Here is a 12,000-nt window from a genome sequence, read left to right as displayed (position 1 = left end):
TTTATGGTGGGGGGACATGTGAATTTCAAGCAATGCCTGCTCTCCATAAACACCCAGCTGGGGATTTGCTGGCGGCCTCACGGAGGGTGTCCCAGAGCGGTGAGCCCACGGCAGATGCGCGGTGCGCGGGAGCTGGGCAGTGTGCTCACTGATAAGAGTGTGCCAGTGCGCCGGGCGCCATCCCTGCAAATCGCCACGGCCACCTTTGTGCCGGTCCCCCTGGGGATGGCAGCCAGGGAGGCAGCACCAGGCACTGTGTGTGCAGATAGGAGCGCTGCCAGCGCGGCTGCGGGCGGCTTGGTTGCGTGTTACCAAAACCCCTGGCAGGAGGGAGGTAATGAGATCTCTCCACCCCTTCCTCAGCCCCCACATAGCCAGCAGTCACTGTGGATGGCCTGGCTATGCATTCTGAGGTGCACAAAATTTCTTAGCAATGATGATGTCTTTCCTCAAGGAGCATATGTTTTTCACACAGGAAGACCATTTTTCTTGTCATTTTTAAACATATGGCCCAGTGAGAAGCTGAGGACGACAAGTTAGCCTGCTTGTATTGGCAGGGGACTGTTTCATTCTTGCTACTTTAATTGAGTTCTTTTATCTGCTTTTATCTAGTTCAAAAAGTAGTCTGCAAAGTAAGCACAGGTATGCATGGAAATGGATAGAGGAGAAAGTGGGTGCATGTTTCAAGTGAGGCCTCTTAAAGGAAACATGTCCTTTGGATATCTTGATCAGGTTGCCCCTGGCTGGCAGAGAAGCCAGTCTCTGCTTTGCTGCATCAGCAACGGAGGGATGCACAGAGACTGAAGCACCCCAAATGCTGTGAAGAAAGAGCTGTGCTGGGTGCTGGCCATGGGAGCTCCTGTGTGCAGCAGGAGCTGCATTTGGGAGCTGCAGCCTGCCCCAGATCACCTGCACCAGCTCAGGCTTCATGCAGCGATTCTGGGGCACCAGGGGTGCCAGAGTTCCACCTCCCCTTCTCCTCCTGCTTCAGATTTCTGTTTGCAAGGGTAATCCATTGCCCTGGTTGAGCAGAGGGAGGACTGTGGGGGTCTACATAGGGCAGGTTTGTTTCTCAGCATACAGAAATCTAAGTAAATAATAAATGGGTTTTATTGGAAAAAAAAAAAGGGAGGGAGAGGTTTCAGTGGAAAGAGTTCTTTCCCATGCTGGAGCCACAAGAGCAGCTGTGCCTGCAGGAAGGAGGATCCCTTTTTGCCATAAGCAGGTTCCAACATTCAGCGGGTTGTAGACAAAACCCAGTATATGAAACTCAATTCAGAACTGCAGTGAGGATAGCCTGGAGACTACAATAGATATGTGCTTGTTACAAAGTGGCCTTTAATAAAGCCTTAGAGAGCTGAATGGAGGGTGTGCTGGGGTTGTCCTGTCTCAGATGGACAAGAGCATGGATTATTTCTGGCTGGGACACTGCTGAAGGGCACACATTGCGTTCCTGTGAGTTGTTGAGGGACTAAAAACGATGGCCATATTAACAGCCTTGGCAGATTCAGAGCCATTGAGATCCTCAGACTGCACATGTAAGCAGTGAAAAAGAGATGCACTGAGAGTTTGGGGTGTTTTCCTGATTTCTTCTCCTATCCCATTGCAGACAATTGGGTAAGTACTCTTCATATAAGGATGACTGTACTGAGCCAGCCTGATGGTCCCATCGTGCTGTTTTCCCAGAATGTTTTCCTAGCTGTCAGCAAACTTATGTGAGCATTTTGTGGTGCTTTTTATTTAAATTATTCAGGCAGTCTTCTTCCCTGAATTTCCATTTTGAAGTGCAGTTAGCTTTTTCTGAGGTGAGGACCCAGAGTTCAACTCCACATTGAGGAAAAGCATCACCTTTTGTTCACTTTTGTCACCTGCTTTCATTTGATACTCTCTGGTTCTTCTGGTGAAGGAGGCAGTGAGCGATTGGCCCTTTCCTACCTTTTCCATCCCCTCATGCCTGAGCAGGCTTCTTTTGCTGCTCCCTGTTTGCAATCCTCTTATTGAAACCTCTTGTACCTTGGCCTAGAGATAAGAGAGAGGGATGTGATGAGGCATGGCTGGTAGGAGAGTGAGGGGGTCAGCTATCTGTTCCATCACTTGTGCCAGAGATGTGGTCACACTGGTGTGTGTCCTGGCTCCCGAGCAGGAGGCGAGGGATAGGACTTGTCCTAGTGTGAAGACCTGGCAGACAGAAAGATGGTGTCTGGCCATGAAGGGGAAAAACAATTAAGACTTCAATGTTTATTAAGAAAAAAGCAACCAGCAGTGCATTTCAAGCACTCATCACACAGCATAATTTTGCTGTTGGAAGTAGTGGGATTAAACAAGTCTTTCTAATGTTGATTTCTTTGAATTTGTGGCATATAATTTTAAAAAAATCAATTAAAAATGAGGGAAGTGTGTGTACAAACATTGTCAAGAATTCCTATCTTTTATTTTTTAAAAACAAGCTCTAGAAAAAATCCCCACAGAAGTTCTGTAGTGCATATTTGAATGCTTTTGTTGTAGCCTCATTAAACTTGGCTTGTCTGCAGATACAGCTGGCATGTTATTAACTGTGCTCCAGGCTTGGGGAAGCCAGAAAGCAGCCTCCACCCCCTGGTGCCGGCTGGCTTTAGGGAAACGTGCCAGCATGGGTTGGTCCTCTTCAGCTGGCTGGCTCTGGGAGCGCTGGCTGGAGCATCTCAGCATGGCCCCTGGGTGCGGGTGCCCGGGCTCGGCCTGCCGCGAGCGCCGGCCGGCGGGAGGGCGGCGTGGGCTCCTGGGGGCCGGCCAGCAGCACAAACCCCCGGCCCATGGCAGCAGCAGGGACCCACCCAGGTACGTGTCCTCCCGGGACAGCCTCAGCCGGGTGCCTGGGTGGTCCGTGGGCGTCTCACGCCTTTCTTTGCCATAGGCTGGCAAGAAGCAAACTAGGGATCATCTGCCAAGCAGTTCCTCTGTTCTCAACAATCTGCGTATTGGACTGAACCACTCAAACAAACTGAATAAGGGAAATATTTTCTCTGCACCTGCTGGAGAGGCTGCTGCTCTCCAAGTTGGGCTTGCACATCAGAGGACCTCCATCAGAGGTTCAAGCAGCTTCTGACTTTCTTCAAAGCTGTGGCAGCAAGTATGTACATTTTGAATGCTGTTTCATGTAAGTAATTTTAGGAGGTGCTTTTAATAGTAGGGTAAATTTTATAATTTCATATACAATTTAAAATTGTTGAAAATATACTCAGTAAAAAATTAAGTAAATTACATGTATTAAATATAGGTCATGTTATTCAAGCATCTTGCTTATTACAAGCAATTTTCATTGTCTTAACTAATGAAAAATTGATTTGGCATTTTCAAGGTACTTGGTCTGTTAATTCTAAATACTTTGTAGGGCATTCAAGCACTTTGTAATCTTTACTCGTTCTAGCAACCCCTTCCTGAGACAAGAAATTGTTAATTTTTATCATCATGAAATTTAAAAGTTGTCATTCTAATTTGGCTTAAGTTTTGACTGCTACTGGACTACTTCCTTCCTCCCTTCCATCTCCTGCCTTATGCTGGTAAAAGGTTTGTGTTGTCTTTGGGAGCTGACATTGCTGACAATTAAAGGGATTGATTTTTACTCTGTGCAGCTCCCAGATCTGGTGCCCTATGGAGCTGCACAAGCTTTATGTCAACATGAGGGGAATGAGAGGTCAGCGTTTGGGGGAGAACTCAAGACCTTCCCCATTAATAGCTTGAGTTATTATGAATGATAATTACTGTGGCTGCACTGATTTGCCTAATGACATGCATGAAATTGGTGGAACAGCCAAGGTCTTTAATCCAGGTGGGTTTTGTTGCAAGTGACATCAGTAATGGTGGGAGTGAACTTCCTCTTGAAAGCATCATTTTTCCAGTGTGTGGGTCCATGTCTTCCTTAGGCTTCCTTGAAAATCATTCTCAGCCATAATGATGAAAGACTTTTTGGCTCTTCTTTTTTGTTGCTACTCAATTACTGTTACACTTGCTGAGGAGGACATAAGGAAAGGGTGAAGAAGCCCATTGCTTTTCTCTTCTCCAGGGAATCTGTTACATTAAACATTTGAATAGATTTTTGAACATAATTCCCAGTCATTTCCTCTACAGTGAACTCAGTTCACTCATGCAGACTTTGTACTTAATGATATCTCTTAAAATAAATGAGATTTGATATAATTTATACTAAATGGTCATTTTAGAAATCTACATCTACTAATTATTCATTAGAAAATTTCAAAAGACAGAAGTAGAGTAAATTCCCTTTATGAACTTGAGTCTACAGAAATATAAATACACACACCTGTGTTTCTTCTCTTCGAGTAAAACTGAATAGAGGTAATTTACTGCACTCCAAGAGTAGTGTAAGCAGGTTTGAAGTATATTGTTCAATCTTCATCAACCAAAAATAGAAACTAACCAAGCCCAAACCAGCCAAAAATCCAACAAGTGTCTAGGACAGTTATTTATGGTAGTACTTAGCTTATGGTGTGTCTCTGCATCACGTGGGATTGTGCTTTTGTGCATTCTGGCTGTGTGCTTGGGGTTCCCTTCCCTTTCCTCTCCCTGGTACCTATGCATGTGTCCCTGTGGTTCCTCCTTGAAAGCTTTTTCCTTGCTTGCTCCTTTCTGGACTGTCCCATTTTGCATCTTGCTCCCAGCAGTCTTCTCTGTGCTGCTGTGCTGACATTTGCCCTTTCCCAGCCTCGCATGAAACAGAGTCATTCACAGTTTATACATTTAAGCTACACCTTGCTGTGCTACTGGTTTCTCCTGGTTTCTCAGCTGCAGTTGCTCTCTTGTCCATTGTCCAGGGCTGGCTCCTCCTTGGAGCTCTGTGTATGTGCAGAGCCTTCTTTGACCCATCCTGTGGGGACTGGCAGATCTCCTCGGGGTGCTGGGAGAAATCACACTGCTCTGGGTGCTGCTTCAGAGGCAGACTCAGATAGGTTCAGATGAGCTAAGGACACGTGCTAGTCAAATCTTTGTTCACAAAACCGAGAAAATTATTTAATTTACATTCAGATGGCATCCGGATCCAACCTGAAAGCTGCTTGATGTCACCTTACAGCCCTTCACTACTCCTTCCTCTCTTACACACACTTGCCGTGGTGTGTTTTACAAGACCTGTTTCATGTAGGATCTGTATTCTGAGGTGTTTTGATGGTATTGAGTGTAACTGGGTCTGATTTGGACCATGACCTCTGGTACATATAAATAAAACAGATAGTATTCTTTGCTTTTTAAGGAGGATAAACTGTCATCTTTAGGAGGCAGTCATGATGCTGTTGCACTCTTCACACAACATAAGACAAATTCAACCCAACATTTAAAACAAAAGGAAATTAAAGTGAATAGGATTTTCTTGTCTCTTAGCTTAAACGAGCAAATACTGAGTTTTTTTGTTTGCCAGAAAACTGGAAATGGGAGGGAAGATGCTTTCTCTTGATAACTAGGTATGCATATATGTATCTGTGATGTACAAAATACCTCATTTTAGGTTAATCAGTTCAGTTTCGAAGACATGGCTACCTAAAATTGACTATTGAAAATAACATCATTACTTTGGGGAAAATCTCTCTCAATTAGAAGAGAAATGAGGAAAGCCAATTCTAACAGCAAGTTGGGGGCAGAGTGATTTTGTAAGTGGCACTGGAGTTGGAAAAAGTGCAATCAGAGCTAGCAAAACTCCCTGTTTTTCCAGAGGCTGCCACAGTAATTGTCTGTGCATGTTCAGATTGCCGAGTGACAGGCGGGACGCTCAGCTCTTGGAGAGCTTGGCCTCTCCGAGCAGAGAGGAGAGGAAAGGAAGGGAGGATAGGGATAAAAAACAATTTGTGAACTTGCCCCTTTTGAGATAGCAACTGCTTTTCTCCTGTGCCCAGGATCACTGCAAACAGCCAGCAGCTGCATCTCACTCTGCTTCTGCTGTCAGCGAATGTCACTGCAGAAACCTCCGTAGTTTCAAGGAGCCACTGTTTGTACACAGGGAATACAAGAAACTCATGGAAATCTTGTGGTGTGTGGGCTGCTCTGGATTTTACTGTGAGGATAGGAGATCTTCATGAATGTTTTAAATTAGGCTGTCCTTGACAATTCTAGTGGTATGGACCCCAACCAAAATTTCAGGGGAAAAAAAAGTTGCTCTGTTAAAGCAGACATGAAAAAAAAAAAGAAGGGCTTAACTTTTGTCCTGAGGGTGATAAAACAGCACCACACAGCTGAAAATCAATCTGACCTTCACCCACGTGATGCTGTTGTCTCAGTCTGTCTTTCATTTCCTTTGGTTGAGTGAAGGCCACGGCATTCAGTAGGGAGAAAAGCCAGAGGGAGGTGTGGAGAATCCTGTTTTCTCTGGAAAGGCTTCAGTGCTTGCATAAGTTCACTATATAGTCTTGCTCTAAAACTTTGAATTATTTCATGAAATTAATTAAAAAAATATTCTTCTTTAGATAGGCAAGAATATATGTGCTGTAAAAAACCCCATACTTGTGATATAAAACATTCTGTTTTAATTAAACCTAGAATTAGTTGATGTTTTGAAATGAAGCCTTATGTAGCAACAGGATACCTGCACACTCATTTAAAACACAGAAATTTGTACCCAAAGGGGAGAAAAAAGGCAATTATTTTTTCCAGAGATATTTGAACATTGTGTTGTGAGGTTTGCATGAACAAAGGTACCCAGATACCAGAATATTTACATAAATAAATCAACAGTTAGGGTTTATGTATAAGAAATACTATTGATTTTCAAAACAGAGGCACAATTTCAATTCGTGAATTACTCATTTTGCACAACATCTTGCAAGTGGTTCCCACCTCATTTTCCTGGAGATAGAGGAAGAACTGAATGAATGGGTAAAATCTGTGCAGAATTTAATTCTACTAAACAACAGAGTCACAAAAAGGGAAAACTACATGCATAAGTACATCTTGATGTTCTTTTTGACATCTTGAAAGTAATTAAAAGTGCAATTCATAGCTGTTCATCCACTCCCTTGATTCTTCTATCCTGGTTGAATTTAAATGCAACCCGGAACCAAGAAGTTCCCAGCTAATTCTCTTGGAAAGCAGTAAGTTTTCCACACTGGTTTTACTAAACTAAGATTACTGTAAATTCTGCCTACCCTAAACTGCAGTTTTTCTGATTCATCTCATTACACAGGGCTAATGTCCTTTCATGTCAGTCATAAACTACTCTGCTACTTTGTATTTTTGTGCCGTATATTCCCTCGCTACTGTAGCATGGAGAGAGGGAGGGCTACCTGTTATTTTCTTAGTTCAGTAATTGTTGCCTGTTTTAGGAAGCTCTATAAGAAAAGTCATATTCTTGTTAAAAAGATAATGGCAGGGATTGGATGTGGCTACAGAGATGAATCTCTGCTTCATAAATGTTAGAATTAAGCAATTTGTTCATTAATCTATTTGGAATAATAGATATTAATTTGTTACTCTAGCATTTTATTTAAGTGTGGTTTGCCTGACATACCAACCGTTGCAGATGATTTTACATGGTATTAAAAACCCCAAAATGGTAAATATAAAAGATGTTGGGACCTTTCCCTGGCAAGCTCTGCTACTCAGGTCTCCGTGCGATGTGCCAAAATGCTATTTGCATAAATATAGAATTTAATAAGTTATCATTCTGATTAACGTCATTAACTGCTTAACTACTGTAGAAATTGGCTTCCAAAGTTGCTTTTTGGTGGCTGTTGCTCTCCACGTCATTCCATTTGCTGTCTCACTGGGAATAATGGTATGCAAGGGAAAGCAAGAAGGTCAAGGATCTTTTTGTTTAGTCTCTTTGCACATTAGAAGTTCTATTATGTGTTTGTATTGCATGTGGTTTCCAGTCGGTTGGCTACAATGCTTTCAAGATCCATTGATGATGAGTTTGTGAGGCTAAATATATCTCATGGATTATGACTACTAAGCTATCACTTTGTGCAGCAGTCGCGGCCAATATTTAACAAGTGTTTTTCAGAATGAGGAATTTTGAAAGCGAGTCAAAGGATCTTACAGAAGGGGTTAACAGAAATGCCGGTACAGAAGATGACAGCAAATGCTAGGCCTGTGCTAGCTATGGGGGTGTTTGGGGCTCTGCTATGCGTTTGTGGGGGAAGTGGTTCTTAGGCTGGAGTTTTTGCGGGTTTTCTGGGGGTGGGGGAGGGCTGTGGTATTGTTGTGAATGACACCGCGGCCACAAAGCTGAATGGGCTGGAAGACAAAGTGGTGTCCTGTGCAGCCATGCCTTTGTGTGCCCGGCAGGGCAGAGCGCGGGGATGCGCGTCCCCGCAGGGTCCCCGCAGTGTCCCCGCAGCCTCCCCGGGCCGCACGGAGCCGGGCTCCGCTCAGAGCTCACAGCGCTGCTGCTTCTTGCCCGACATTTAAGGGAATGCACAGCCAGACTGCAGGATGCAGCCACGTCTTAAGGGCTGGCACAGCCGCCTTGCTTGTTTTCACTCTCTAGCTAGTAGACTGACCTTTTGAAAAAACAGTTTCAGCTGCTGTGAAACATTGACAATAGCTTTAATAGATTTCATTTTAGAATTAAATAGCTCTGGTTCCATTTCGATAATGTAAACTAGCAGCCATGAGCATGCTTTAGCTGATTGTTTCAGGCTGTGTACAAACTCAGGCAGACGTCACTGCCTCCTTGCCAGGCATTAGTGCAAGATACTCACTTTCTTTAAAAATAAAAGCAGTGATTTTATTTTTTTTAAAGCAATTTGTGTTCTGACTGACTTCTGAGTACCTTCACACCTGTCAAGTGAATCCAGTGTGCTTGTTCCCAAGGGCAACCTGACATCTGGGAAATTCTGCCTCAGCCCCGACTGGTCCCCTTTGAAGTATCTTTGGTATTTTGAATTGAAATTGAGTTACACCATCACACTTCATCCTTTGCATTATTCTGTTCTGCTCCAGTATACCCCTGCTTTTATAAATTTCAGTATAAGTTCTGTTCTTGGGCTGTTTCAGGAGTGTTGCAGTTATCTGTAAACTGTCTTGCTTTTTGCTGTGGGGCTGGTAAGCTCAAAAACATCTGCAGGCAGGGTCAGTCCAGCTTGTTATTCTTCAGAGAATATTTACGAAGTTTCATAAGGCTTGGACCCATACCCACACCCATCCTAGATGCAGTGTCTACAGATTTATCCCCAGAGCCTCTTACAAGCATTGCTTGTATTACTATCTAGAGCTATCCCACTGCAGAAATCCTCAGGAGAGAGAAGTGGACAAGAGTACTTAGAAACATCTGTTAAAAATTCAGACAAACACTCCACTGTCACTAGAAGCAGTTGGGACGGGACAAATGATATTTACCATGTGGTGCTATGGCAAAAAAGGGACTTTTTTTTGTTACTTCACTTTTCCTTAAAAATGGATAGTTTGGTCAGTAGATAGAGAAAAATGCAGAGCACACTTGGAGTGTATAGCTGCTTGTAACCAATGTCACAAACTGACTCTGGAGCCAAGCCTTGTGGTCTTGTGGGAGTGCTGTTTCCCGAGTGCTCACATTTGATTCATCACACGCTTTCTACTTGTTTCAAGAAACCCTGCATTAATTGTGCAGACCTAGAAAGTGGTGACATTAGGAAATAAATTGACTTCAACATGACTTTTCCAGTGCTTAAGCAAAAGGGAAGAAAAAGTTGCAGCAACAAATCTAGTGGATGGATTCTCCAACTGTTGCTGTTTTGTGTGTGGCTACATTCTGGATTCAGCGAGTACTTGATAAATGTTGTCATTTGTCCTTGATGATGTGTCATGAAGTTACAGGCAATTTGGCAGAGAAAATAAGTTTTCTGGAGTATGAGGCCAGCCTTGCGATGATGTGTTTCTCCACTGAAGTCCAGCTCAGCCCTCCACCCGACCCCATTCCCCACAGAGCACTCTCCCTTTCCCATCCTCTGCCTACCAGCAGGACAAGAAGCAGAACAAGCGGTGCTGTCCAGCCGGGTAACGCACGTGTGCTGATTGCCTGGGACAGGCTCAAGAGCAGGGGTAAGTGCTGACTCTGCTCTTAGCCTGTCTCAGCAGAGGCATGAACTGGGGTCTCTGCCCTACCCAATCAAAGGCAGGTTCACTGATCTTAGAGAAACTCAATTTCTATCTGAGGAACTCAATTTCTCTCATAGCCCTGTATCCCCAGTACGGTGTGATTCCAAAGTTAATAGGAAGGGACAAACAGTTAAGACATATGACAGGCAATATGATGACATAAACCTTGTTTTCTAGGATGCCAGGCTGAAAAAATGAACACAAAGCTCCTGAGAATAACTGAGTCACTTCAGATTGAGACTTGATGGACAATGCTGGCTTTGTTATCACTCTGCAGGTAGTGAGGGGATAGGGTTAGGGAGAATTTCCAGAAAAGTAGGGGAGTTGTTATTAGAAGGGTAAAGCTTCTACTGCCACGCATCTCCTGTAGTGGACCCTGCATTACCCTGGTCCCTCCTCCTTTTAGGAGCCTTTTGAGGCAAAGTCTTCTGTGACAGGAACATCTCTCAGGTCTTTTAATCTGTAAGCTGCCAGGTGAAAGAATGGGGCTAGGGAACAAAAGACACTCAGATACTGCAGACAAGCTTTTGTAGGATCTGCCACGTCAGCTGTCTCTTATAAGGTCTGCTGTATTTTCTGTTGATGGTGCTCTTCCCCCGAGGATTTTCCCACACCTGGGAATGCCTGCCATAAGCTGCACTGATATTTTCCTCAATGCCTTTCATTTCTGTGTGCAGATGGAGCTGGGATATCACACACTGTCCTTGTCCTTATTCTGTTCTGCTCCTTGGCAGTCACAGCTTTCCTGGCTGGAAGCTTTCATCCCACCTCCCTCTCAGCCCTTTTCAGGAGCGGCTTTGCAATTATTTATAAGCTAGCTTGTCCTGTTTCCTGACATTTTCAGTGTAGCCTGTGGAAGAGTAAAGCTACGTATGTGTTCTCTGGTTTTACAGGGAGCAGAAAACTTGAAGTAAATGTTGGTGGTCTTAGTTAGCAAGATATTCTTAATTTTTTAGAGTGCAGGGGACCCTTTAAATCAAAGGTCTTCTGGGTGGAAAATGTTCTAGTGGCCTGTCTTTAAAGTGTTTGGAGATCCCGGAGGGGCAGGCAGCTCACCTGCACACTTGTCAAGGGGAGGCTGGCTGTCCTGCTTATCTTATATTCCCACTCCCTATCCCCAAGTGGGTTTTGTCTCTTCTTTCTCTTGTCACGTGTCAGAATAAGATATCCTGTGATTTACCTCATTCACCTTCCACTTGTGTGCTGAGGCTTGAGATTTTCCAAAATACAAGAGGCAAAACTATAGTGATTTGGCCCTCAGCACTGCTTTAGATTTTTTGTCTGAGATAAATTTCCATTTAGGCTTAAGAAAGCAGCATTTTCTTGTTACGCTGCTGCAAATAGGTGGGAGGAGTGACAACATTTCTTCTGGAAGTAGTAAAGTGGACAGGCTTGTCTGCTACCCAGTGCTACAGATGTACTTACTTGTACAGTGTATGATGTACTTACTAATTCACCCCCTCCTCCATCACATTGCTGTTTTGGCTTCCTACATGCATAAATGAGAGAGAATTATAGGTTTCCCAGCTACCTCCTCTTTCAAAGATAATTAAAATAGTCTTTTCTAAAGAGATGCATACCCCTTCCAATCTTATAAATACAGAAATAGAATTTTTTCTTTTGCTTTCGACCAACCTTAGATAAAAACTGATGGTCGCTGCTGAATCTCACTTTGAGTTTTTCATTAAAACTGTTCAAAGCAAACTACAGGGTGGAGGATCTCCTGTGAGCCAAAACTAACCTCCGTGTTCCTGCCAGTGAATCTGGATTGCCAAATTTCACACAGCCGTGTTCTCTAGCACCTCCTTTGAACATGAGTGTGGTTGTGGAGGCCGTTTTGAAGCTTCCACTTGAAATGCTCTCTGTGAGCTAGTGGAGCATTTTCTGGCACTTAAGGTTCTGTATCTGGTAGCTGTCTGTGCTATAGAGGGCAAAGAGTCA

At 43.8% G+C, this 12,000-nt stretch overlaps 1 protein-coding gene across 3 annotated transcripts in view; it reads left to right on the top strand.

The window, feature by feature from the left end:
- Window positions 1-12,000, top strand: part of ZNF423 (zinc finger protein 423) — a 225,754-nt gene that overhangs the window by 72,576 nt on the left and 141,178 nt on the right. Inside the window, exon 1 of one of the 3 annotated variants that reach the window (XM_033069469.2) lies at window positions 2,876-3,109. The exons of the other annotated variants lie outside the window; for them this stretch is intronic. The gene's annotated coding sequence lies outside the window, so the exon portion shown is untranslated. Of the gene's footprint in view, window positions 1-2,875; window positions 3,110-12,000 lie in introns of those variants that run through there. 3 annotated transcript variants of the gene reach the window in all.

This window comes from Catharus ustulatus, chromosome 11 (genome assembly GCF_009819885.2).
Source record: "Catharus ustulatus isolate bCatUst1 chromosome 11, bCatUst1.pri.v2, whole genome shotgun sequence".
NCBI lineage: Eukaryota > Metazoa > Chordata > Aves > Passeriformes > Turdidae > Catharus > Catharus ustulatus.
This window is presented reverse-complemented; position numbering and strand designations above follow the sequence as displayed.